The 26,785-nt window shown below is 49.6% G+C and overlaps 1 protein-coding gene across 7 annotated transcripts in view; it reads right to left on the bottom strand.

Annotated features, from left to right (window-relative positions):
- MAPK8 (mitogen-activated protein kinase 8) overlaps nucleotides 1-21,684 on the bottom strand; it is a 105,566-nt gene extending 83,882 nt beyond the window's left edge. For 3 of the 7 annotated variants that reach the window (XM_039911618.1, XM_039911617.1, XM_039911622.1), the window contains exon 1: nucleotides 21,555-21,683. The gene's annotated coding sequence lies outside the window, so the exon portion shown is untranslated. Of the gene's footprint in view, nucleotides 1-21,554 lie in introns of all 7 variants that reach the window. The other 4 variants (XM_039911621.1, XM_029059779.2, XM_029059775.2 and 1 more) reach the window with 4 other exon arrangements.
- Nucleotides 21,685-26,785: the final 5,101 nt, after the last annotated feature.

The following is a 26,785-nucleotide window of genomic DNA, read 5'->3' as shown; positions in this document are numbered from 1 at the left end:
TGCTGTGCAAATGTTCGGGTCTTTTACTTATTTTAAACATGCCTTATTTTAACTACTTAGGCTGTACCTCCATATTGCAGGAGGCTGAAAGCAATACGGATTATTTAGGGGAAACCAGTTCGTTCATAGGCCAAATTGGATGGTGAACAGGTTACAGGGTTTTTGAAGTAAGGAAAGAGGGGGAAAGATCAATGGCAAGATATATAAAAATCTGGACTCTGGCCTTGATATTGCATTGCAGCTGCACCTCCAGGCCCCCAGAGCTCATTCTTCTTCGCTAGGAAAGGGACTTGAGGGCCATATACCGCCCCTGCTCTCTCTGCCCCATTAAAGTTGGAACACTTCAAAATTAGCCTTCCCCTCCAACTCTCAGCTATTCCTCTGAGGGTTCGGGGGTGGGAGGATGCACCTCACAACCTCACTTCTGCAAGGAGGAATGATCACTGGGGGCTTCGGGAGCTGCAGCGGAAATGGGAGTTTAACCACTTATTTCACCCTGACAGTTTAATACATCTGCAAGAACTGCCATTAGGCAGAGAAGTTGGATCTTCCTCAATCACCTCCGCTGCGATATCATTTCGAGAACGAAAAGTCACTGACGGGGTCCCGCTACCACATAAAACCTACCAAGGCTCTTCCTACCACCTCCTTACCAGTTCAAGAGCTTCTCTTGTCAATGTATTTACTGAGCGCTTACTGTGTGTCGAGCACTGAACGAAGGACTTGGGAGAGCACAACAGAACGGAGTTGGTAGACACGCCCCTGCCCGCCAGACAGCTTGCTGTCTCGAGATGGGGGCTTTACGGTCTATTTCAGGAAATGCCACACGAGAAATTAGCAGGGGAGGAAAGATGACTTTGTCAATACAGCTGATGGGACTCTCGCATTTGACACTAATGAGCTTCGGCGAAAATTCCGAGGTCAAGCAATTTTCCGGGACTGTTTATCCTTTTGAGTACTACCATCATCAGCAATACTATTAAATCCTCTAATTTGTACAGAGCATTGTATATTCATGAGGAGACATCATAAGAGGAACTTTATAGTGGAATAGGAAATAGTGCAAACAGAGCTGGCACGGATGCATTATGCATGGGTATTAATAACCTTAGACAGAAATACTCCAGATGAAAGGCAATAAATTGTGTTTTTTTTTATTGCCAGTCAGGGACCTTCCAAGGGGAAGATGCATTTTAATTTGAAAAAAAGAATTATTAAAAAGCACAATTAAAGAACCTGTAAATGGAATGGAGGTAAAGAGGTGCCTTTGGGACTTTTTCATCGTTGAGTAACATTTTTAGAGGAGGAGGTCTACCAGGAGAATTCTGGAATTCCTTCGGGAGGAAGAGGTTGAGTGAGGCGGCCAACTCTCCTGATGGCAACATTTCCTCAGCACCCTACACTACATCCACCTGCCCAAGACCCCCTTCTCTTGAATATCCCCAAGTCTCCCAAAAGCTTTACCTTCCATCCCCACTAGACTATAAGCTCCTTGTGGGCAGAAAGCATGTCCCACCAACTGTACTCTCTCAAGCCCTTTAATACAATCCTCTGCCCACAGTATGCACTCAAATACCATGTCCACTGCATGGACTTGGGCAGCTCACAACTTCCCTGAGCTTGTGTTACCTCATCTGTACAATGGGGATTAAGACTTTGAGCCATATGTGGGACAGGGACAGTGTCCAACTCAATTTGCTTTTATCTACGCAAGTGCTTAGTACGGTGTCAGGCACATAGCAGCGTGGCTCAGCGGAAAGAGCCTGGGCTTCGGAGTCAGAGGTCATGGGTTCGACTCCCGGCTCTGCCACTTGGCAGCTGTGTGACTGTGGGCGAGTCACTTCACTTCTCTGTGCCTCAGTTACCTCATCTGTGAAATGGGGATTAACTGTGAGCCTCAGGTGGGACAACCTGATTACCCTGTATCTCCCCCAGCGCTTAGAACAGTGCTCTGCATACAGTAAGCGCTTAATAAATACCAACATTATTATTATTAAATACCATGAAAAGAAAGACCGCTGAACGAATCCTAGTTCTTCACCCAAAACCCGCTCGGCCTTCAGAGTGACCGCCGGCAGTTCCTCGAACGACGGACCAGGAGAGACGGGGGAGTCGGGTGGTTGTCTGGAGACACGGCACGGTGGGGTGGAAGTTCCTCATGGGCAGGGAATGTGTTTGTTTTTTGTTGTATTGTACTCTCCCAAGCCCCTCTCAGGGTCGCACCCAGAGGGTTTCCAGTATTCTACCAGTCTCGGCTACGGGAGGGAGAGTCAAGCAGAGGCCTGTCCATTCCATTCCCAGCTTGGCCAGTGGCTAGCGAGGGGAAGGCCATCTGCTACAAGTTAAATCTCACCTTTCCTGGGCAGCGGCGGCATGAGAGTCGAGGGTGGAGACTCAGGTTTACTGCACGGAAGGAGACGACGGTAAACCACTTCCGTATAGTTACCGAACAACTCTACGGATACACAACAGGAATGACTGTAGATGGATCTGGGGATCTGGGAGAGATGCGTCCATGGCGTCGCTATGGTTCGGAGCTGCCTCGACAACGTAAGACAAGACTCTCCCAAGGGCTTAGCACCGTGCTCTGCAAACAGTAAGCCCTCAATAAATACGCCTGAATGAATGACTGAATAAATACGACTGAATGAACGAAAGGATGGATGTCACCACCCGATTAGACTGTAAACCCGTCAAAGGGCAGGGACGGTCTCTATCTGTTACCGATTTGTCCATTCCAAGCGCTTAGTACAGTGCTCTGCACATAGTAAGCGCTCAATAAATACTCTTGAATGAATGAATTGAATGAACCACCCACGACTCTGGGGAAGAACGTCAGTGTCGCATGACTCAAGAACACTTCTCGGAAGATCCTCTAAAAACCTGTCGCCTTCCACTTGATCGCGAGCCGCTTTATTCCCCTTCCGGGTCCGCGTGAGCTGTATCGCTGTGCGATTCAGCAGCAGGAATGGCGTCGAGGGAAGTTTCGGGACCGAATCAATCGAATCTGTTGAGCGCTTACTGTATATACAGCGCCGTACTAAGCACTCGGAAGAGTTGGTAGACACGTTCCCTGCCCACGACAAGCTTACGGTCTAGCAGGGGAGACATATTATAAATCAATTAGGGATAAGTAGGTGGGGCTGAGGGAGGGGTGAAAAAAGCGAGCAAGTGCAAGGCCATGTCGAAGACAGTTGGAGAAGAGGAAAGGAGAGCTTAGTTAGGGAAGGCCTTTTGGAGGAGACCTGCCTTCAGTACGGCTTTGAAAGTGGGGAGTGAAATCGTCGGACTGAAAAAAAAAAAAATGGAAGAATGGGACGGAAGAGGCTCAGGCCTGTAGCGCAGCTGGACAGAGAACAGGACAAGTGAAAGTCACTGTCTGCTATCAAACGGACAGATGGTCACCCTATCGCCACCTCAGTTTCTAGCAGATCACACCTAGGAACGGTCATCTGCTTCACACTAGGAAAGAAGAGTGAACTTCAAAGGGGTAAGTTGCTCCTCAGGCATTCAAACCCCATGCCCTTTAAGGGTCTTAAAAATAGAAGAACCTTGAACTGGATCAGAAGTGAATGAGGAAGAGGCCATCTGGTAAAGATGACCACATATTCCAAATATAGCAGGTCATTCCTCTTTAGTAGTGAGCCCTCCTTCCCAATAAAGGTGCAACTGGATCATTGCTCTACCATCTCTTTTTTCTTTGAAAGAGTAAGACCCGCCCGACACTAAAGAATATAGGAGAATGCGATCCCCACGAGATCGAAGTTAGCAGTGCATTTCTGCCTTTACAGTATTCTTTTTCTTCTTTCTGACACCACAACGTCGAGACAAAACTTCAGCTTAGCAATTCATACCTTACAATTCTCAGGCTGGGTGATGCGATGCTGTCTGAATACCTTGAGTTTACTTCAAACCCAAACTGACTGCTAGCCATTCCAGGCCAGAGGACGAATGACTCTGAGACTCCCTCCTCTCTAGGTTCCACGTTCCCTCTGGCAGGAAATACCATCTAGGGTGTATCTGCTGCCGAACTGTATATTCCAAGAGCTTAAGACAGTGCTCTGCACATAGTAAGGGCTCAATAAACACTATTGAATGAATGAATGGAGGGTAAGCTCACTGTGGACGGGGGAATGTGTCTTGGTGCACCCAGTGGCCCTCATATACCATTTCTGAGATCTCAATCAATGGTATTTATTGAATGTCTACGGTGTCCTGAGCACTGTAATAAACTCTTGGAAAAGTCAAATAAAATAGAGTTGGTAGACGCAATGGATGCTACAGATTCCAGGCCAGAAGGATGGATGAGTCTGAGACTCCCTCCTCTCTCCTAAGAGTGGAACAGATCTATTGCAAACCTCGGTTTCACGTCCTAGTTTGGGGTTCCCTCTAGCAGGAAATACCATCTAGATTGTAAGCTCACTGTGGACGGGGAATGTGTCTTGGTGCACCCAGTGGCCCTCACATACCATTTCTGAGATCTCAGTCGATGGTATTTATCGAGTGCCTACGGGGTCCCGAGCACCGTAATAACGCTTGGAAAAGTCAAATAAAAGAGAGTTGGTAGACGCAATCTCTGACAACAAGGGGCTCACCCAGTTTAAAGGGGAGCACAGACAATAAATTCAATTACAGCAAGGTATCTTCAGAAACATTGGGTCTAGTAGGATGGTGGGGGGCCATCACCCCTAAGGAATGGGGGTGGGAGGCCAAGGCCATTAGCTTCCCCTCCACCCGCCCTTAGTTTTTCAGGGAGGGTGAACCGTCATTGCCAGGAGCCGGGGAACAAGCTCAGGCATGCAACTACCTGCTCCTCCCATACTTTGGGTAGGCAGCTGGGCACCTCCACCTCCTCCTCCCCATACCTGACCTCCACAAATCTCCACAAATAAATACAAGTTTCAGGAGTGTATCTTCTTCCTCAACCAGACTTGTATGTGGAGGAGGGAGTAATGGGAAAGAAGAGAGAGAAAGGAAAGAGAGAGAGGGAAGAGAGAATCTCAAAAGGACCCAGGGGTTCTAATCCTGGCTTCCCCATTTATCTGCTGTGAAACTGGGCAAGTCCAACTTCTCTGCACCTCAGTTTCCTCCTCTATGAAATTCATTCATTTAATCGTATTTACTGAGCGCTTATTGTGTGCAGAGCACTGTACTAAGCACTTGGAACAGTACAATACAATTAACAGACACGTTCCCTGCCCACTAGGAGCTTATAGTCTAAAGAAATGAGGATTAAGACTGAGCCCCATGTGAGACATGGACTGTTTCCATCCTGATTAGTTGGTTATCTACCCTTGCGCTTAGTACAGAGTCTGGCACACAGTGTTTAATAAATACGAGAGAGAGAGAAGGGGAGGGAGGGCGAGAGAGGGAAGTATGAAGTGCATACACAAGTACATGGGCCAGGCTCTGATTTCCAGCCACATGCTAATCAAAGTTACTAGTACTAATAATAAAAATTTAAATTATGGTATTTGTTCAGCGCTTAGTATGTGCCAAGCACTGTTTTAAATGCTGGGGTAGATACAAGCTAATCAGGTTGGACGTGGTCCCTGTCCCACATGGGGCTCACAGTCTTCATCCCCATCTTACAGATGAGTTAACTGCGGCACAGAGCAGTTCAGTGACTTGCCCAAGTGGTGGAGCCGGGATTAGAACCCACATCCTCTGGCTCCCAAACCCGTGCTCTTGCCACTAGGCCATGCTGCTTCTAAATGAATAAATAATAAAGCGATGAAGCAATGAAATGCTATGTATTTCCTTTCTGGTCAACCTAAGAGTTATTTCAATGGGAATCCAGCGTGATTTTAAGTGGGACTGCAAGTTCCCAGGAGGCTGTGCCCTTTCAAACTGAATTTAAAATGGATTACAGAGGCAATCCCAAGCCATGCTCCTGTAACATCATGCTTGAGCTTCGGATTTATCAGCAAGCAGGATTCCACCACCTTTCCTTTGTAGCACCTTCCTAATGAAGGCGGAAAAATTTTGTTGGGGACCAATTCCTACCCTATGAAATTGTGGACTGCGCAATCCTCTATGTTTTGTGCGGGAGAGGTTTCCGTTGTAAATGTTATGTCAACGTAAAACGCATGAGCATTCAGGTACGAGGAAAGGATTGCTTTTAGGAATGGAAAGTCATCAGCTGAGACTTATTTTCAGTTTCCATTTTTCTCTAATGTCTAGTGAAACGCTTACAGAGGAATCACTTTCACTCCCCCACATTTGGTCTACATATGCCACATTTAACTTAATCTCCCAATGTTTGATTCTTTCAGAGAGGGAGGAAAAGAACCACTGCGTTAAAAAAAAAAATTCCACCAAATTCCTTTCCCAAAGAACCAGGAGAGGATTGCCAGATGCCCCTCAAGAATTTGGTGACTCCACTGCCGAAAAGCTTCAGAAATGCAAATCACCCTCCGGTATGTTTACCAAATTTTAAAATCTACTGAATCGACACAGGCTACAAGACAAGGTGTTATCCTGATCCATGCCTTGTGAAAAGGCAGTGCTAAGTTTGTACCTCTGCTCCTCAGAGGAAAAAGGAGACAGCTCCACGTGGGACAGGGACTGTGTCTGACCTTATTAATTGAAAGTACCCCTAGGCTACGTGCTTGGAACATAGTAAGCACCTAAATACCATTATTTCCATTTCCATATGCACTCTGTAAAGGTAAATTACAGGTGGAGTTTTTTTCCCGATTTCACAAAAGTTTTATCGGATGACTTTCACCAGAGCTTACCCCATTTCCTAAGGCTATAACAATTTTGCAGCTAATGGCAGAGAGCGTCAATGGCCTGGACCACATCGATTCTTGTCACTGGTTTTATTTCAATTATAAGTCCAATCTACCTTTTCTCAAGTCCAGAATCTCTGGGCCTGAGTGAATCTGTTGCCAAAATAATGCAGCACTGATTTTCCAAAGAATTCAAAAGCAACTGAATAGGGTGGGTGGAGCTGCCATCTTGGCAGATTTCTTTAAGATAAACCATAAGGCCACAACCTCCTGGAGGCTAAGGGAGGCCAAACTATTTTTTTTTTTTAAATATTTCATTTGTTAAGCACTTACAGTGTGCAAGACACTGTTCTACGAACCGGGGTAGATGCAAGGCAATCGGGTTGAACACAATCCCTGTCCCACCTGGGGCTCACAGTCTTAATCCCCATTTTGCAGATGAGGTAATTTAGGCACAGAGAAATGACGTGACTTACCCACGGTCAAACAGCAGATAACGGCAGAGCCGACATTAGAACCCAGGGCTTTCTGACTCCCAGGCCCGGACTCTATCCATTAAGGCACTTTTAGTGGATAGAGTTTAGGATTTGTAGTAATTGAGAATATTACAAAAACCATGAACCACACACAAAGCCACAGTGACACTACCCAGGCCATCTCCTCTGACAGGTAGAACAAAAGGGATATTCTCTCACCCCTGTCAAAAATGGAATCCACGGTTCTATCTTCTACCTTATCCGCTGTGTGACTGTGGGCAAGTCACTTAACTTCTCTGTGCCTCAGTTACCTCATCTGCAAAATGGGGATTAAGACTGTGAGTCTCATGTGGGACAACCTGATTACCCTGTATTATCCAGCATTTAGAACAGTGCTCTGCACATAGTAAGCGCCTAACAAATACCAACATCATTATTACTATTCAAGCCCGTCCTTTAGATTGCAAACATCTGGAGGGCAGGGGAAAACCTGTCTGTCCTTTCATTTATTCATTCACTCAATAGTATTTATTGAGCGCTTACTATGTGCAGAGCACTGTACTAAGCACTTGGAATGCTATTGTTCTTGTCTGTCTCCCCCGATTAGACTGAAAGCCCGTCATAGGGCAGGGACTGTCTCTATCTGTTCCTGATTTGTTCAATCCAAGTGCTTAGTACAGTGCTCTGCACATAGTAAGCGCTCAATAAATACTACTGAATGAATGTACAAATTGGTAACAGAGACAGTCCCTGCCCTTTGACGGGCTTACAGACTTCTAATTCATCAGCTTTTTCCGGGAAAGGAACACATCTACCAACTCGACCACCGTATAGTCCTCCCTCAGGTATTTAGCACAGTGCTCTGCACATCATAAGCACTCAATAAATACCACTGATTAATTGATTGCTTCTGCTGTATTTTCCCCATGCACAGGGCTCAATGCTTAGCACTCCGTGTTTGCCCAAGAAACACCAGCGAGAAGCAGGATGGCCTAGTTAAAGGAGCATGGGCCCGAGAGTCAGAGGACCTGGGTTCTAATCCCAGCTCTGCCACCTGCCTGCTGTGTGACCTTGGGCAAGTCACCTCACTTCCCTGTGTCTTGGTTTCTTCCTCCATAAAATGGGGCTCTATTCCTAGTCTTCCTTCTATGTAGGATAGAGCCCCACGTGACACAGAGACTGTCTGACCCGATAAGACTGTGAGCCCGTCACTGGGCAGGGATTCTCTCTGTTGCCGAATTGTCCATTCCATGCGCTTAGTACAGTGCTCTGCACATAGTAAGAGCTCAATAAATACTACTGAGTGAATGAATAATTATCTTGCATTTACCCAGGGCTTAACACAGTGTTTGGCATATAGTAATAGCTTAATAAATGCTACTAATGGATTGAAACTGTCACACTCTGGGGCCCAAATGCAAAACTATGGGTTTCATTTCCCTTAACAGACGGGGATCTGATGGACGTATCACCTATCATCACCAAAGGCATTCCAATTTGGTCTAGAAATACTAGGTCACACTTTAGTTGCATTAAATGTATGAGGGTTATAATGAAGTAAAATAACTCTCTAATAAAGGAGGAGAAGGAAACTGTGGCATAGTGAATTTTAAGAAGTCGATCCTTAAAACACGTTCAGGAATCGTTAAAACTCACAACACAGCAATTAAGAACTAAGTGGAGAGGGCAAAGTGGAGGCTCTCAATAAATACCATTTTTACTATTTGAGAAAAATAAAAAGAACCCAAGTGAACCATTCAGGGCAAATCAAAACTATTTTCTATATTCCTATTAAGAGACAAGCAGTTGACATAAGGTATATCAATTTTCTTCTTTCACTTAAAAGGAACGACTGTTTTTTAGCGAGGCTTGTCAGTTTAGGTGCTGCCGTGTCCACGTCCAATGGACAGCCACAAAACACAGACGGCCGGATGGAAATTTTCTGGTTTGAGCCGAGATCTTTCATCTCCATTTAGCCTGACCGTTGCTCCCGATTTTTTTACAAGTACATTTATTCAAAGAAGCGAAATCTCATCGGCAACTCCGTTTAAAATCTGAACCAAATCGGAGGAATCAAGTGAAACTGGGACACAGGTCTTGAAGGTAATGAATTTTAAATACTCAATTTTTTTCAAGCACTAGAAAGCAGTTATGACTAGCAATTACTGGCAGGTGCAGTGAGCAAGAGCAATGAAAGCATGTTTTTAAATTTTTCTAAATAGCAAATTCAGGCAGAGCTCTCAAAGATGCATTAGATAAGAACAACTGCATACCTAATAATGATGATAATGATAATAAAAGAACTAGTTCCCATAAAATCCATTTTTAAAAAACAGGTCCATGCCCTCTGGCGGGCTTACAATCTAAAACATCACTAACCTTGACCAACCATGTAGGAGAATACAGACAGGAGACTGAGCCACAACAGAAGAGAAAAATGAGGGCCGTGTTCAAGCGTAAACAATGAAAAACTGCACCGAGTAAGAAAAATGTTCCTTGAAATCCTAAAAAAATAACTGACAGGGGTTGGTGGGCGGAAAAAAATGAATTAGAAAATGAAAGGCACAATGCAAAAGGCAACAGGCAACTCAGGGAGGTGAGGCAGCTATGGCTTTTAGCAAGGATGGACATTAAAAGCGCTTGAGGTAATAGGAAAATTTCAGGATGTCCAAGATTGGAAGAGAGGGCGGCGTGGAGGCCCTGAGCACGGATCTTGCGGGGCCCCCCACGTGACTGCCCCGCTACATGGAACACGGCTCAGTGGAAAGAGCCCGGGCTTGAGAGTCTGCGGTCATGGGTTCGAATCCCGGCTCTGCCACTTGTCAGCTGTGTGACTGTGGGCGAGTCACTTCACTTCTCTGGGCCTCCGTTCCCTCATCTGTCAAATGGGGATGAAGATTGTGAGCCTCACGTGGGACAACCTGATTACCCTGGATCTCCCCCAGCGCTTAGAACAGTGCTCTGCACATAGTAAGCGTTTAACAAATAACATTATTATTATTATTATTATTATTACTCTCTGGGCCTCCGTTCCCTCATCTGTCAAATGGGGATGAAGATTGTGAGCCTCACGTGGGACAACCTGATTACCCTGGATCTCCCCCAGCGCTTAGAACAGTGCTCTGCACATAGTAAGCGTTTAACAAATAACATTATTATTATTATTATTCTCTGGGCCTCCGTTCCCTCATCTGTCAAATGGGGATGAAGACAGTGAGCCTCGTGTGGGACAACCTGATTACCCTCTATCTCCCCCAGCGCTTAGAACAGTGCTCTGTACATAGTCAGTGCTTAACAAATACCAACATGATTACGATTATGTAAGAACATTGGAGATGTTCCCAACTTCCCAGTTTGGTGCCCAGGTGAAGGCTCCTTCTCGATGCCTCCCCGGTGTGTGTCTTCCCCAGCCCAGCGGGACTACTTTGCTCTCAGGGGTATAACGGCTCCCACAGTTAGCATCCGCTAAGTGCTTATTGATCACTACTTCTACCGCTTTTAGACTGTGAGCCCATCGTTGGGTACAGTGCTCTGCACACAGTAAGCGCTCAATACGTACGACTGAATGAATAAATGAATGAATATTACCACCAGTACTCTTCCCCCTCTCCAAACTAGGATGGCTCAGGGGCCACCAGGGGCGGGACGGGCTCGGGGTCGCAGCTGGTGCAACTCTGCCCCGTTGGCCCCTCGCAGCCCGAGGTTTTCGGGACAGTCGAAGGGGAGAACGGGACAGGGCAGATGGGGATGGGAAGTGCCCCTCTACCCCTCTCCTCTGCCCGCAGCGGTCTCTCCATCCCAACAGTGAAGAGCTTGAAATGTTCATTCATCCATTCATTCATTCAACAGTATTTATTGAGCGCTTACTATGTGCACAGCACCGGACTAGGCGCTTGGAATGTACATTTCGGCCACAGATAGAGACAGCCCCTGCCCAATGACGGGCTCGCAGTCTGAACGGGGGAGACGGACAGCAGAGCAAAAGAGAACGAAACAAAAACAAGACAACATCATCAGGACAAAGAGAATCGAGGGGATGTACACCTCATTAACAAAATAAAGAGGGTAATAAATAACATATACAAATGAGCACAGTGCTGAGGGGAGGGGAAGGGGGAGGAGCAGAGGGTGGGGGACTGTACTGTCCAAGCACTTACTACAGTGCTCTGCAAACGGTAAGCGTTCAATAAATACTACTGAATGAATGAACGAACCTATCAACTTGAGGAGAACAGACATTCGGGGAAAGGCAGAAACTGGGCACTCAAAATACTCACTTCAGGCATAATGATAAATACAAAAGAAATAAAAATAAATCTCTTTTCTAGGAAAGGAAAACGTGCATCTTCTGGAAGGGTCCAGTTTTGATTGCAAAAGAGTCAACTGAATTTATTGAGTTCTCACTGGGAGAGTATAACATACAAATGAACAGACACATCCCCCGCCCACGATGAGCTCACCGTCACCAGTAAGTATGGGCGGCAAGGAACCCGGCAGCCACCTGCTGCGCCACTGGCAAGATGGCGTAGTGGCTTTGGACTCTACCGGGCTTTGGACGTAAAATTCCCGCCTGCCCTTCCAAGAACCTCACACCTATTGGCTTTTTGCCCTCTGTTCTAAGAAGTCCACGACCGATGGGGACACGGCAACGCGAGTGGCACTGGGCCATTATCGATTCCTCCCTGCAGGATCTCGGTCCCAAAGTCTTTAAATCGAAACCGAGGCTCATCCATCACGATGGGAGGATCCACCGTCACCGCTACCGTTGAGTTGCCTCTGCCCGCACGGCCCATCCTTCCCTGTACTCTTTTTTTAAACCGCAAATCCCCTGTGGACAAGGACCGTACGTCAATCGTGGTACTTTTCTCTCTCCCCGGCACTAAAGAGCTACGCCCGAATCAGTGAACTTCTATCTCCTCCCCACGGCTCAGTACAGTGTCAGAACTAAATCCGTTTCCTGGCTACTACTAATTAGGAGGAATATTTTATTGTGCTCTTACGACGAGATGACCGGACTCTCGGACTGCGTGCACCGACCGGTGAGACGACACTCTGAGAGAGTCTAAAGGTATATTTAATCATCAAAAGGAGGTAACGGTCCTCGTAAGCTGGGCCGCTAGACAGTCAAGCTCCTTGAGGGCAGGGATCTGGTCTACCGACCGTATTGTACTCCCAACTGCCTACCTGGTCCGGTGCTCTGAGCAAAGTGCTCCACAGATATCGATTTACTAATAATCCACTGTCGGTGAGCGAGACTACCCTTGGCTTTCGAGCACTTTACCAGCTTGCTCCCTCCCATCTTACCTCGCCGATCTCCTACTCCCGCCCGCCCGGCCCACACACTTCACTCCTCTAGCGCCAGCTTGCTCACCGTGCCTCGATCTCGTCTGCCACGCAACCGACCCCTTTCCCCCATCCTCTCTCCGGCCTGGAACTCCCTCCCCCTTCCGTATATGCCACACCACCCCCTCCCCCCTTCAACGGCTTATTAGCAGCGTGGCTCAGTGGAAAGAGCACGGGTTTAGGAGTCAGGGGTCATGGGTTCTAATCCCGGCTCCGCCACTTGTCAGCTGTGTGACTTTGGACAAGTCACTTAACTTCTCGGTGCCTCGGTGACCTCATCTGTAAAATGGGGAAGAAGACTGTGAGCCCCGGTGGGGCAACCTGATTACCTTGTATCTACCCCAGCGCTTAGAACAGTGCTCGGCATATAGCAAGCGCTTAACAGATACCATCATCATCATTATTAAGGTCATACCTTCTCCAAGGGGCCTTCCCCGATAAAGCCCTCTTTTCCCGACTCCCTCTCCCCTTCTGCATCGCCTACGCACTTGATATTCACCCCACAGCACTTATGTACCTAATGTACTTATGTAGAGGAGCAGCATGGCTTAATGGGAAGAGCAGAGGCTTGGGAGTCAGTAGTCGTGGGTTCTAATCCCGGCTCCGCCACTCAACAGCTGTCTGACTTTAACTTCTCTGGGCCTCAGCTACCTCATCGGTAAAATGGGGATTAAAACTGTGAGCCCCACGGGGTGGGGGTGTTTAGAACAGTGCTTGGCACATAGTTAGTGCTTAACAAATACCATCATCATGATTATCATTATTACCCATCTGTAATGTATTTATACTGATAAATGTCTCCCCCACTAGACCGTAAGATCTTTGTGGCCAGGGAATGTGTCTACCAACTCTCATTATTATTATTATTATTACCTATCTGCAATCTATTTATACTGATAAATGTCTCCCCCTCTAGACCATAAGCTCTTTGTGGTCAGGGAATGTGTCTACCAACTCTTATTACCTAACTCTAATCTATTTATACTGATATATGTCTCCCCCTCTAGATCATAAGCTCTTTGTGACCAGAGAATGTGTCTACCAACTCTGCCGGACTGTACTCTCCCAAGTGCTTAACACAGTGCTCTACACATGGTAAGCACACTCACTACATACCACTGACTGGGAAGCTATTTAGTGTAAAGCACTCTAGCTTGGGAGAGAGCAGTAGAAACAAGACACAGGGTTCCGTTCCTTGCCCTCAAGGTGAGCCCATCATTGGGCAGGGATGGTCTCTATCTGTTGCCGAACTGTCCATTCCAAGCGTTTAGTCCAGTGCTCTGCACATAGTAAGTGCTCAGTAAATACTACTGCCTGAATGAATGATTAGCAACAAAGACAAAAAGTACTAACAAACTGACGGAGCAAGAAGAAGCACAAAAGGATTACAGGTGGTCACGGGATGCCTGTATCACAGTGAAAACACCCTAGATTGACCATATCAATAATAACATATAAATATAATAATAATGTTGGTATTTGTTAAGCGCTTACTATGTGCCGAGCACTGTTGTAAGCGCTGGGGTAGACACAGGGGAATCGGGTGGTCCCACGTGGGGCTCACAGTCTTAATCCTCCTTTTACAGATGAGGTAACTGAGGCACCGAGAAGTGAAGTGACTTGCCCAAAGTCACACAGCCGACAAGTGGCCGAGCCGGGATTCGAACTCATGACCTCTGACTCCAAAGCCCGTGTTCTTTCCACTGAGCCATACAAAAGTGCTGAGGATAGGGCTAAATATGGTAGTGCTGAGAATGGGGGGTAAGAAGGCCACTTGAGGCTCCTCGAGGGTCTGGACTGTGTCTATTTACTCTGTCCTTTACGCATTTGATATTCACTCCCACCCTGAACTCCCCCCGACCCCCAGCACTTATATACATATTGGTAATTTACTGTAAGGCTGTCCCCTGCTCAGGACTGTTAGCTTCAGGTGGGCAGGGAATGTGTCTACCAACTCTCTTTTATCGTACCCTTTCAGGTGCTTACCGCACACAGTCGGTGCTCAATAAATGCCTCTGACTGACAGAATTTCAAAGACCCAGACTTTCAATTTTGAAACAAAAGGATAAGGTTCTAATGTGACAGCTCCTTATGAAAATTCACTATTCTCTATTGGAAAAAATGCCTCTTCAAAGGCAATTCCCTTGCTCTGTTAGGATCTGGCATAGGAAAACCCATGTAAACCAAATACCAAAGGCTAAGGGTAGGAGGAAAACAGAAAACAGTAGAGATAACCGGCTTTTTAACACCAAAGACCACTCTGCACCTCTGGGTAAGTATCTCAGTTACTCAGGACTCACATGACTCAAATGTTCCAGATCTCAACAAGTACAGCTGATTAACAAGTCCCGTATTTTCTATTAAGCATTCAAACTCTTAATTATCATTAAAAGATTTGGTGATTGGCTAGTGTCATTCATATTAGCAACAAATTGCTTCAAGCAGTTTCACTGAAATGCAGACAACTCACAAGGTCATTCCCGCGGCATTAAGCATCAACTAAATTGTTAAGATTCCTAATGCCTACCTCATTGAGAATGGTGGAATACATTCCTCAAACAAAATTGTGGCCACACATTTTTCCTCAAAACCCAAGGAGATTTAGGACGGGCTGGCAACTACTGTCTAAAAATACAGCCATCAGGTGGTCTCCCAGAGGACTTAATAACATTATTTTCCCCCCAGTTTATCTCTGAAATAGTTACATTATACCAATATGATCATTATTACACAGGTAATTGCTGAAAACAGACCATGTAGACTGCTCAACAGGAAAGAGAGCAAATGGATTACTGCCCCAATTCTGAATCAAAAAGCTGAAATTCTGGGTGTTGTCAATATACCCTTGTGCTTATGAGAAGCAGCGTGGCTCAGTGGAAGGACGTCATGGGTTCGAGTCCCCGCTCTGCTACTTGGCAGCTGTGTGACTGTGGGCAAGTCACTTCACTGTGCCTCAGTTACCTCACCTGTAAAATGGGGATTAACTGTGAGCCTCACGTGGGACAACCTGATTACCCCTTATCTACCCCAGCGCTTAGAACAGTGCTCTGCACATAGTAAGCGCTTAACAAATACCAACATTATTATTATACCTAAGGAGTTATACCAGAAAGACAATCAACCAACCAATGATATTTGAGTGCTCACTGCATGCAGAACAACGTTCTAGGTGCTCGGGAGAGTACGATACAAGTGAATTGGGAGTCACGACCTCTGTCGTCAAGGAGTTTACAAATTTAAAGGCAGTCAATAATCAACGGTATCTTGCTATGGGCACAGCAAGTGGCTGCCAGGGTCTCTGCTGTAAGCTCGCAGAAGGCAAGGAATGTCTGGTGACTGTTATATCGTACTCTTCCAAGCACTCAGTACAGTGTTTTGCACCCAGTGAGCGCTCGATAAATACGACTGACTGATTTATTGAGCGCTGATGGTACACACAATACTGTACTAAGTGCTTGGGAAAGTATAACTCAGAAGAGTACGTAGGCACGTTCTCTGCCCACAACAAGCTTCCAGCCGTGATTTCTCAGAGTCGATTTCCGATAAATATTTCTAAGAAATCCCCTCTAGACTCTAAGTTCGTTTATGGGTAGGGAACATGACTTCTAACTCTGTTGTACTGTACCTCCCCAAGCGCTTAGTAAAGAGTAGCACGTAGTTAAGCACTTAAATACCATTTATCGATTGCTCTTTCCTATCCTTTTAAATTTCCTAAAATTCCTTCAACCCCATAATCTCCAAATTCACCCACTTTAGCAGCACCTACTAATAATTAATTATAATAATATTTACCCACTTACTATGTGCCAGGCACCCCAGCACTGGGGTGGATGCATGCAGACTGGTTAGAACACAGTCTTATGTCTTAATCCCCATTTTATAAATGAGGTAACTGAGGCACAAAGAGCTAAGTGACTCGCCCAAGGTCTCTCAGCAGACAAGCGGCGGAGCCAGTATTAGAACCCAGGCCCATGCTCTTTCCACCAAACTGCTGCTCTAAACGGCCTTTAAACCTTTAAAATTGGCAAATTTTGTGGAATTTATCATCTACAATAAATTAAGCATTATAGATGGCAAAATTAAAAGAGGAAAGACGGCAAACATGAAGACTTCAATATTTTAAAAAACTGAACTCAATCACATCTTTTTTAAAATGTCTAACTTTTCCACTGCATCATTTCCAATTAACATATTAAGGAAAAAGAAAGATGAACCAAACCACCCTTAATGGTAATACATAAATTTGAAGACAATGTTTAAGTGGGTAGTAACTGTTTGAGGGCTTGAGTACTTAACGGCCTCTCTCTGCTCACTTTTCCTTCCCCTTCTCCACCTCCCAAATCTTTGCTGTGATGCCCAGAGCCTTCCTCCGTGACCCTTGTGCCAAATGGGATCAGCCAACTTCTTCCTCCTGCCCTCTGGTCTCCCCATCTTCTTTCTCATTTAATCCCAAACTGGGTTGTGTTTTTGTCTCTTCCTTGAGGTGAAGCTTTTTTGATTCCTGCCTTTCTCTTTTTGTATTTCAGGGTGCAATTCATTAGAAAGAAGCTTTAAGCTAGTCCTATCAAGAGGAGTAAGTGCAGACTCTGCGCAGAACATTGCGTGGGGGTGAGTACAACAGAGTCAAGGGACCCGATTCCCTGTCCTCAGGGAGTGCACATTAATAATAATAATAACGTAGGTATTTGTTAAGCGCTTACTATGTGCAAAGCACTGTTCTAAGCGCTGGGGTAAATAGAGGGTAATCAGGTTGTCCCACGTGAGGCTCACGGTTAATCCCCATTTTACAGATGAGGTAACTGAGGCACAGAGAAGTTAAGCGACTTGCCCACAGTCACACAGCTGACAAGTGGCAGAGCCGGGATTCGAACCCTTCACCTCTGACTCCCAAGCCCGGGCTCTTTCCACTGAGCCACGCTGCTTCCAGCTGGGGAGGTGGGCACTGAAATAAATTATTTGCTAGGAGGAGTAATAGAGCGTACAATTTCCCCGAGCTGTAACTTAATATCTTTCTACCTCTGTAAGTTCCTTGAGGGCAGGGATCTCGTTGGCCAACTCTATTGTACTTTCCCAGACACTCAGTCCAGTGCTCCGTACACAGTAAACTCTCAATAAATAGCATCGATCAGTTGATCGAAAAGATATATGACAGGGAAAGAAGGTTGGGAGAAACCAGTACTTCAGAGACACGAACGTCCGAAATGGGTAGTGGGGGCTGGGGAGAATTCAGAAGTCAGTCAGGGAAGGCCTCCTGCAGTGTTCCAGTCAATAGTCAGGAAATTTGAAGTTCTTGGAGCAAAGTCTCTAAAAAAACAGCTGTTACCTTGTTTTAATAAAAACAGCATGTTTTGAGAAGCAGCGCGGATAGAGCAGGGGCCTGGCGGATAGAGCAGGGGCCTGGGAGTCAGAGGACTTGGGTTCCGATTCCCGCCCTGCCACTTATCTGCCGCGCTTCCCTTCGCAAGTCACTTCACTTCTCTGTGCTCCAGTTTGCTCACCCTGGGAGTCAGAGGACTTGGGTTCCGATTCCCGCCCTGCCACTTATCTGCCCCGCTTCCCTTCGCAAGGCACTTCACTTCTCTGTGCTTCAGTTTGCTCACCTGCAAAATGGGGATTCGACACCCATTCTCCCTTAGACTGTGAGCCCTATGTGGGATCCTTTTATCTTGTATCCACAGAGGAAGTGCTTACTAAATACCATTACCCTTATCATCATCCTTCAGAAGATACAAGGCTCTGAACATATTATTCTAAGAGGAATGGGAAAATGAATTAGACAATGGCAGATTTGAGTTTCTAAGAGCCTTTTGCATGGTAGCCCTCTGTGGGACAATGGAACCTGACATCTACGCCACTCACCGTTTGTTGAGTTGTGTTACGTGTAAAAACGAGTTTTCTTTAAAAAAAAAGTCAGTGACAGTTTTAGACCAAAATGGAATTTGCAACTGCCTTCGGTGCCAGCATGAAATCTAGCTGGGTGCCTTCTTTCCTATTACAGATCCACGAGACAGAGACACGACGTGATATCATCTCGAAGACACCTCGGCTCATCTTCAAATCTCAGCACCGGCTCCGACTGGCCCCCGTTACAAAGAGCGGTTTGTCGGGCAGGACACAGGACAGATCACGAATGAAAGGGATGCGGATGGCTCCTATTTTGTCCATTTAACAAACTGACGAGGTTCTAGCTGCCACAAACATTCTAGAGGGTTTTTAAGTGGGCAAAACGTAACTTATAAAAACGGGGACTGCAGCTCACCGAACCTGCGGGCCCTCAAATAAAACGTTTCGGAAAACCGGTCGAAAGGGCACTTCCTGACACGGAACCACAGTCCGAACTGGGAGGGAAGAGGCTGGAAGCGTTGGATGAGCGATGTAATGCTGACTTCAAGGACTGTTGCACGGAGATTTACACTCGCGCTCTATTGGGGCCGTATCTGGCAGAACCAAATCAATCAAACAATAGCATTTATTGAGCACGTCCCATGCGCAGAGCCCTGTTCTAAGCGCTTGGGATTGTTGGTTGGCAGGTTCCCCGCCCACAGCGTCAGCACGGGCCATAGCGACAGAACCAAATCAAACAATAGCATTTTCTTGGCATGTCCCGTGTGCAGAGCACTGTCCTAAGCGCTTGGGATTGTTGCTGGGCACCATCCCTGCCCACAACGCCAGGAGGGCCATATGGACAGAACCAAATCAATCAAAGAATTGAATTTACTGAGCCTGTCCCGTGTGCAAGGCACTGTTCTATGCGCTTGGGATTGTTGGTGGACACATTCCCTAGAGAAGCTGCTAGAGAAGCAGCATGGTGCAGAGAAGCAGCGTGGTTCAGTGGAAAGAGCACGGGCTTTGGAGTCAGAGGTCATGAGTTCGAATCCCAGCTCTGCCACTTGTCAGCTGTGGGACTGTGGGCGAGTCACTTAACTTCTCTGTGCCTCAGTTCCCTCATCTGGAAAATGGGGATGAAGACTGTGAGCCCCACGTGGGACCACCTCATTCCCCTGTGTCTACCCCAGCGCTTAGAACAGTGCTCTGCACGTAGTAAGCGCTTAACAAATACCAACATTATTATTATTATTATTCCCTACCCACAACGTCGGTAGGGGCCATAGGGACAACCGAATCAATCAGCTGAATTTACTGAACACGTCCTGTGCGCAAGGCACTGTTCTAAGCGCTTGTTAGCGGACACGTTCCCTACCCACAATGTCAGTAGGGGCCATACGGACAGAACCAAATCGATCAGCTGAATTTACTGAGCATGTGCTCTGTGCGGCGCCCTGTTCTAAGGCCCTGGGAAGCAGCGTGGCTCAGTGGAAAGAGCCCGGGCTTGGGAGTCAGAGGTGATGGGTTCGAATCCCGGCTCCGCCGCTTGTCAGCTGTGTGACTTTGGGCAAGTCATTTCGCTTCTCTGTGCCTCGGTCCCCTCATCCGTCAAAAGGGGGTGAAGACCGTGAGCCTCACGTGGGACAACCTGATGACCCCGTATCTGCCCCAGCGCTCAGAACGGTGCTCGGCACCTAGTAAGCGCTTCACAAATACCAACATCATTATTATTCTAAGCGCTTGGGCTCGTTGCTGGACACCATCTCTGCCCACCATACGGACAGAACCCAGTGGATCGACAATGGCACTCACGGAGCATGTCCCGGGTGCAGGGCACTGTTCTAAACGCTTGGGTGAGAAGCCTCCAGAGTGGGTCCCCTGCCCCCACCGAGCTTCCCGTCTAGTGGAGGAAGCCCACCGTCCCAAAAGCCATTCTGGCCCTGGCGCGTCAGGGCACGGAACGTCATTTTTACTCCGCCGGGCGCATCCTTAAGCCCTTAACAGATCCCATAATCATGATCATTTCACACAAAGAAATCACCAAGGAGCAAACCGGGGCGATGGAGCCAAATAGCCCAGGGACACGGGGACCCTCGGGAGGGGGGAGTCAACCGTTCTTCCCAACCATATGCAACACGGGCCAGACGCCGTCCGTCCCTTTCAGTTGACAATCTGCCGTCGCCCTCTGAATTTCAGGGGGCAGAATGGAAGGGGGAATCACGGCATCGGGGGCTAAGCAAGCGGAGGGCTGCCTGCTGCCAGAGGGGGCTCCCGTTGGGGGAGGAAATGGGGGGGTACACCCTCCCCCTCTGGAAAACCATGCCCCCCCCCCTTCCTCCTCCCCTAGCTCTCCTTTTTGGGGGGAGTGTCTTGTCTTTTCCCCCTCTGGAAAAGCAGCCCCTCCTTCCTCCTCCCCCTCCCCCAGCTCTCTTGGGGGGGGGGGGTCTTGTCTTTTCCCTTTCTGGCAAAGCATGCCCCCCCCTCCTTCCTCCTCCTCCCCTCCCCTAGCTCTCCTTTTTTTTGGGGGGGGGGGTGCCTTGTCTTTTCCTCTTCTGGAAAAGCACGCTCCCCTCCCTCCTCTTCCTCCTCCTCCTTTCCCCCAGCTCTCCTTTTTTTCTTTTGGGGGGGGGGGGTGCCTTGCCTTTTCCCCTTTTGGAAAAGCATGCCTCCCCCCCGCTTCTTCCTCCTCCCCTCCCCCATCTCCCCTTTTTTTTGGGGGGGGGGGAGGGTTGTCTTGTCTTTACCCCCTCTGGAAAACGACGCTCCCCCTTCCTCCCTCCCCCAGCTCTCTTATTTTTGGGGGGTGGGGGTGCCTTGTCTTTTGCCCCGCTCCTCCTCCCCTGCCCCAGCTCTCCTTTTTTTTCTTTCGGGGGCTGCTTGCCTTTTGCCCCTCTGGAAAAGCCCGCTCCCCCCTCCCTTCTTCCTGCTCCTCCCCTCCCCCAGCCCTCCTTCCCTCCTCCATTGTTCCCGGGTTTCCTCTCCCCCCGCCCCCCCGCCCCTCCTCCCATCTGTCATTCATTCATTCATTCATTCCCTCCATTCATTCATTGACTGATGGGGTGCCGTTGGCTGAGGGCGGGGGGGGGGGAGGGGGAGGGACGGGGGCGGAGGCCGCCCCGGAAGCCCAACGGCAAAATAACGATGTGGAAGCCGCCAAGGCCGGAGGAACGCTCACCGGGGAACCAGCCGCCGACGCCGCCACGGCCTCCTCCTCGTCCTCCTCCTCGGCCTCCTCCTCGGCCTCCTCCTCCTCCACGTCGTCGTCGTCGTCCTCCTCCCGCCGCGGCCGGTGGGCTGACTAAGGGCGCGCGCACGCGCGCGCAGACGGACGGACGGGCCGCCCGCAGCGCCGCGCGCCGTGACGTCAGCACGCACGGACCCGCCCCCCTCCGGGCCCGCCTCGGGGCCGAGGGGGCGGGGCCTCCGGGAGCGGCCAATAGGCGCGGAGGGGGCGGGGCCGGGCCCGGAGAGTGACGGCTGGACGGGGAGGGAGGGGCTACCTGAGAGGCGCTGCGGGGGCGGGGCCGGGGGGGCGGGGCCGCCGGGAGCGGCCAATAGGAAACGAGGGGGCGGGGCCGGGACCGGAGATTGACAGCAGGGCGGGGAGGGAAGGGCTGTCGGGGGAGGCAGGGGGCGGGGCCAATGAGGGGGCGGAGCCGCCGGGGGCGGCCAATGGGAGGGGCGGGGCCGGAGAGTGACAGCAGGAGGGCGGGGCTACCTGGGGAGGCAGGGGGCGGGGGTCGTGAGGGGGCGGAGCCGGAGGGAGGCGCCCCTCCCCCCGAGGAGGAGGGACCAATCGGAGCGGAGGAAGCGGGGCCGGAGAGGGAGAGCAGGGCGGGGAGGGAGGGGCTACCTGGGGGAGGGAGGAGGAGGCGGGACCGTGAGTGGGCGGGGCCGGAGGGCGGCGCCACGCCCATCGAGGAGGAGGGACCAATAGGAGCGGAGGGGCGGGGCCACATCCGGAGATTGACAGCAGGGGGCGGGGCCGGAGGGAGGCTAACGCCCCCCCACGGAGGAGGGGGCGGAGCCGGGCTCGGAGAGTGACAGCCGGGCCGGGGGCGGGGCTACCTGGGAGGCGGAAGGGGGCGGGGCCGGAGGGAGGAGCACCACGGAGGGGGGCCAATGGGGGAGGAGGGGCCAATAGGAGCGGAGGGGGCGGGGCAGGGCCGGGAGATTGACAGCGGGGCGGGGCGGGGGAGAGGGAGGGGCTACCTGGGGACAGGAGTGGGGCCTCCCGAGCCCGCGCTCTTTCCACTGAAACACGCTGCTTCTGTACGAATAAATAAGAATTACAAAAATAAATAATCATCATTTATAGTCATAAATAATATATAATAATAATAATGTTGGTATTTGTTAAGCGCTCACTCTGTGCCGAGCACTGTTCTAAGGGCTGGGGGAGATACAGGGGAATCAGGTTGTCCCCCGTGGGGCTCACAGACTTCATCCCCATTTTACAGATGAGGGAACTGAGGCCCAGAGAAGTTAAGGCACTTGCCCACAGTCACACAGCAGACAAGTGGCATACAAACAGACACAAGTGTCGTGTGGGGAGGGGAAGGAGGAAGAGCAGAGGGAGGGAGGAGGGGCAGAGGGATAGGGAGGGCTCAGTCTGGGTAGGCCGCTTGGAGGAGGTGAGCTCTCAGTAGGGCTTTGAAGAGGGGAAGGGAGTCAGTTTGGCGGAGGTGAGGAGGGAGGGCAGTCCGGGACAGTGGTAGGACGTGGCCCCGGGGTCGACGGCGGGATGGGCGAGAAGGGGGGACGGTGAGGAGGTGGGCGGCGGAGGAGCCCAGTGTGAGGGGTGGGCGGCGGAAAGAGAGAAGGGAGGAGAGGTAGGAGGGGGCGAGGGGATGGAAGGCCTCGAAGCCTAGAGTGAGAAGCTTCTTGTTTCATGTGGAGGTCGATAGGCAACCACTGGAGGTTTTTAAGGACATGCCCAGAGCGTTTCTATAGGAAGATGATCCGGGCAGCGGAATGAAAAATAGACTGGAGTGGGGAGAGACCGGAGGAAGGGAGATCAGAGAGGAGGCCTTCCCCATTATTGACCAGAAGATAGGAACAGTGAGGCCAGGAGGGGTCCAGGAGCTCACCCAGAGGACGGTCAACCAGCAACGGCAGCTCCGAGTAACTCGGCAAGAACAGAGCCCGGGAGTTGAGAATGAAATATAAGGCCGGTGTTCGTTATTCGTTCAGTCGATCGTATTCATCGAGCACTTGCTGCGGGCAGAACCCCGGACTAAGCGCTTGGAATGTACAATTCGGCAACGGATAGAAACGATCCCGGCCCACAGCGGGCTCTGGGTGACCTTGGATGAGTCACTTCGCTTCTCTGGGCCTCAGTTACCTCCTCGGTAAAATGGAGGCGAAGGCTGTGAGCCCCACGGGAGACAACTTTATTACCTTGTAGCAGCGTGACTCAGTGGAAAGGGCACGGGCATAAGAGTCAGAGGTCATGGGTTCTAATTCCGACTCCGCCACTTGTCAGCTGTGGGACTCTGGGTAAGTCACTTGACTTCTCGGTGCCTCGGTTTCCTCATCTGTAAAATGGGGATTAAGACTGTGAGCCTCACTTGGGACCTCCTGATTACCCTGTATCTACCCCCGTGCTTAGAACCAAGCACATAGTAAGCGCTTAACAAATACCAACATTATTATCGTTATTATTATCATCCATCCCAGAGCTTAGAAAAGTGCTTGGCACATAGTAAGCGCTTAACAAATGCCGTCATTGTTATTATTATCATATAAGCAAATCGGGCCGGATACGGTCCCTGTCCCACTTGACGCTCAGAGTCTCGATCCCCGTTTTACAGATGAGGTAACTGAGCTGCGGAGAAGTGAAGTAACTTGCCCAAGGTCACACAGCCGACAAGTGGCGAAGCCGGGATTAGAACCCGTGACCTTCCGACTCTCAGGCCCATGCTCTCTCCGCTAACCCGAATATTTTTTCATATTGCTGTGGGTCTGGGTGCGGGCCCTTTCCACTAGACCAAATAAATAGACCGAATCCTTAGAAGGGTAGGAAAGATTCACTCATTCAATAGTATTTATTGAGCACTTACTATCTGCAGAGCACTGTACTAAGAGCTTGGAATGTACAGTTCAGATTACGAGGACCGTTAATAAGTCTGTTGCCCGAATCATTTTTCTGAAAAATTGTTCTCCGCACTTAACCCCCCTCCTCAAAAGCCTCCGGTGGTTGCCCATCCACCCCCGTGTCAAACGGGAACTCCTTACCTTTTAAGGCACTCAATTATCTCGCCCCCTCCTTCCTAACCGGGGCAATCTGCCGCTACAACTCCGACCCGCATACTTTGCTCCTCTAATGCTGACCGTCTCGCTGTACCTCCAGCTCGTCTGTCTCACCGTTGACCCCTCGCCCTTGTCCTCCCTCTGGCCTGGAATTCCCTCCCTCCTGATGTCAGGCAGACCACCACTCTCCCCACCTTTAAATCCTACTGATAATAATTAGGCTATTTGGTATGGAATCGGGACTAACATCATACCCTAAGAACCCGTCGCTCCTAGAACGAGTCGTCTACACTCGCTGCCTAGAATTCCTTAACTCCAATTCTCTCCTGGATCCCCTCCGATCTGACTTCCGTCCCCTCCACTCTACCGAGACTGCTCTCTCTAAGGACACCCGTGACCTCCTTCTTGCCAAATCCAATGGCTCCTACTCTAATCGAATCCTTCTCGACCTCTCAGCTGCCTTTGGCGCTGTCGACCATGCCCTTCTCCTCCACATCTTATCTCACCTTGGCTTCACGGACTCCGTCCTCTCCCGGTTCTCCTCTTATCTTTCTGACCGCTCATTCTCGGTCTCCTTCGCAGGCGCCTCCTCCCCCTCCCATCCTCTAACTGTAGGGGTTCCTCAAGGGTCAGTTCTTGGCCCTCTTCTGTTCTCCATCTACACTCACTCCCTCGGTGGACTCATTCGCTCCCACGGCTTCGACTATCATCTCTACGCAGATGACACACAGATCTACATCTCTGCTCCTGTCCCCTCCCCCTCCCTTCGGGCTCATATCTCCTCCCGCCTCCGGGACGTCTCTACCTGGATGTCCGTCCGCCACCTAAAACTCAACATGAGCAAGACTGAGCTCCTTATCTTCCCTCCCAAGCCCTGTCCTCTTCCTGACTTTCCTATCGCCATGGACGGTACGACCATCCTTCCCGTCTCTCAAGCCTGCAACTTCGGCGTCATCTTTGACTGGGCTCTCTCATTCACCCCACGCATCCGATCCGTCACCAAGACCTGCCGGTCTCACCTTTATAATATCGCCATGATCCACCCTTTCCTCTCCACCCAAACGGCTGCCTTACTGTTACAGGCTCTCATAATATCCCGGCTGGATTATTTTGTCAGCCTTCTCTCTGATCTCCCTTCCTCCTCTCTCTCCCCACTCCAGTCTATTCTTCATTCCGCTGCAGAAACGCTCTGGGCCTGTCATTCCCCTTCTTAAAAACCTTCAGTGGTTGCCTATCAACCTCCACACAAAAGAAAAACTTCTCACTCTGGGCTTCAAGGCTGTCCATCCCCTTGCCCCCTCCTACCTCTCCTCCCTTCTCTCTTTCTACTGCCCACCCCGCACCCTCCGCTCCTCCGCCGCCCACCTCCTCACCGTTCCCCATTCTCGCCCGTCCCGCCGTCGACCCCTGGCCCACGTCCTCCCGCCGTCCCGGAACGCCCTCCCTCCTCACCTCCGCCAAACTAACTCTCTTCCCCTCTTTAAATCCCTACTGAGCGCTCACCTCCTCCAAGAGGCCTTCCCAGACTGAGCTTCCCCTTTTCCTTCTGCTCCCTCTGCTGCCTCTCTACCCCCCGCTTCACCTCCCCTCAGCTAAGCCCCCTTTTCCCCCCCTTTCCCTCTGCTCCTCCCCCTCTCCCTTCCCCTCCCCTCAGCACTGTGCTCGTCCGCTCACTTCTATATATTTTTATTACCCTATTTATTTTGTTTAATGAGATGTACATCTCCTTGATTCTATTTATTACTATTGTTTTTGTCTGTCTGTCTCCCCCGATTAGACTGTAAGCCCGTCAATGGGCGGGGATTGTCTCTATCTGTTGCCGAATTGTACATTCCAAGCGCTTAGTACAGTGCTCTGCACATAGTAAGCGCTCAATAAATACTATTGAATGAATGAATGAATGAACCCCCTCCTAAAGGCCTTCCCTGATTAGCCTCTCATTTCCCCACCTAATAGACAACCCCTTTTGCATCTCCTATTCCTTTGGGTGTGCACTCCTTAATCACTGTGCTATACAGTGATTAAGTAGTATGGCTCAGTGCAAAGAGCCCGGGCTTGGGAGTCAGAGGTCATGGATTCGAATCCCAGCTCTGCCACTTGGCAGCTGTGTGACTTTGGGCAAGTCACTTCACTTCCCTGTGCCTCAGTGACAAT

Source organism: Ornithorhynchus anatinus, chromosome 3, assembly GCF_004115215.2.
Source record: "Ornithorhynchus anatinus isolate Pmale09 chromosome 3, mOrnAna1.pri.v4, whole genome shotgun sequence".
NCBI lineage: Eukaryota > Metazoa > Chordata > Mammalia > Monotremata > Ornithorhynchidae > Ornithorhynchus > Ornithorhynchus anatinus.
This window is presented reverse-complemented; position numbering and strand designations above follow the sequence as displayed.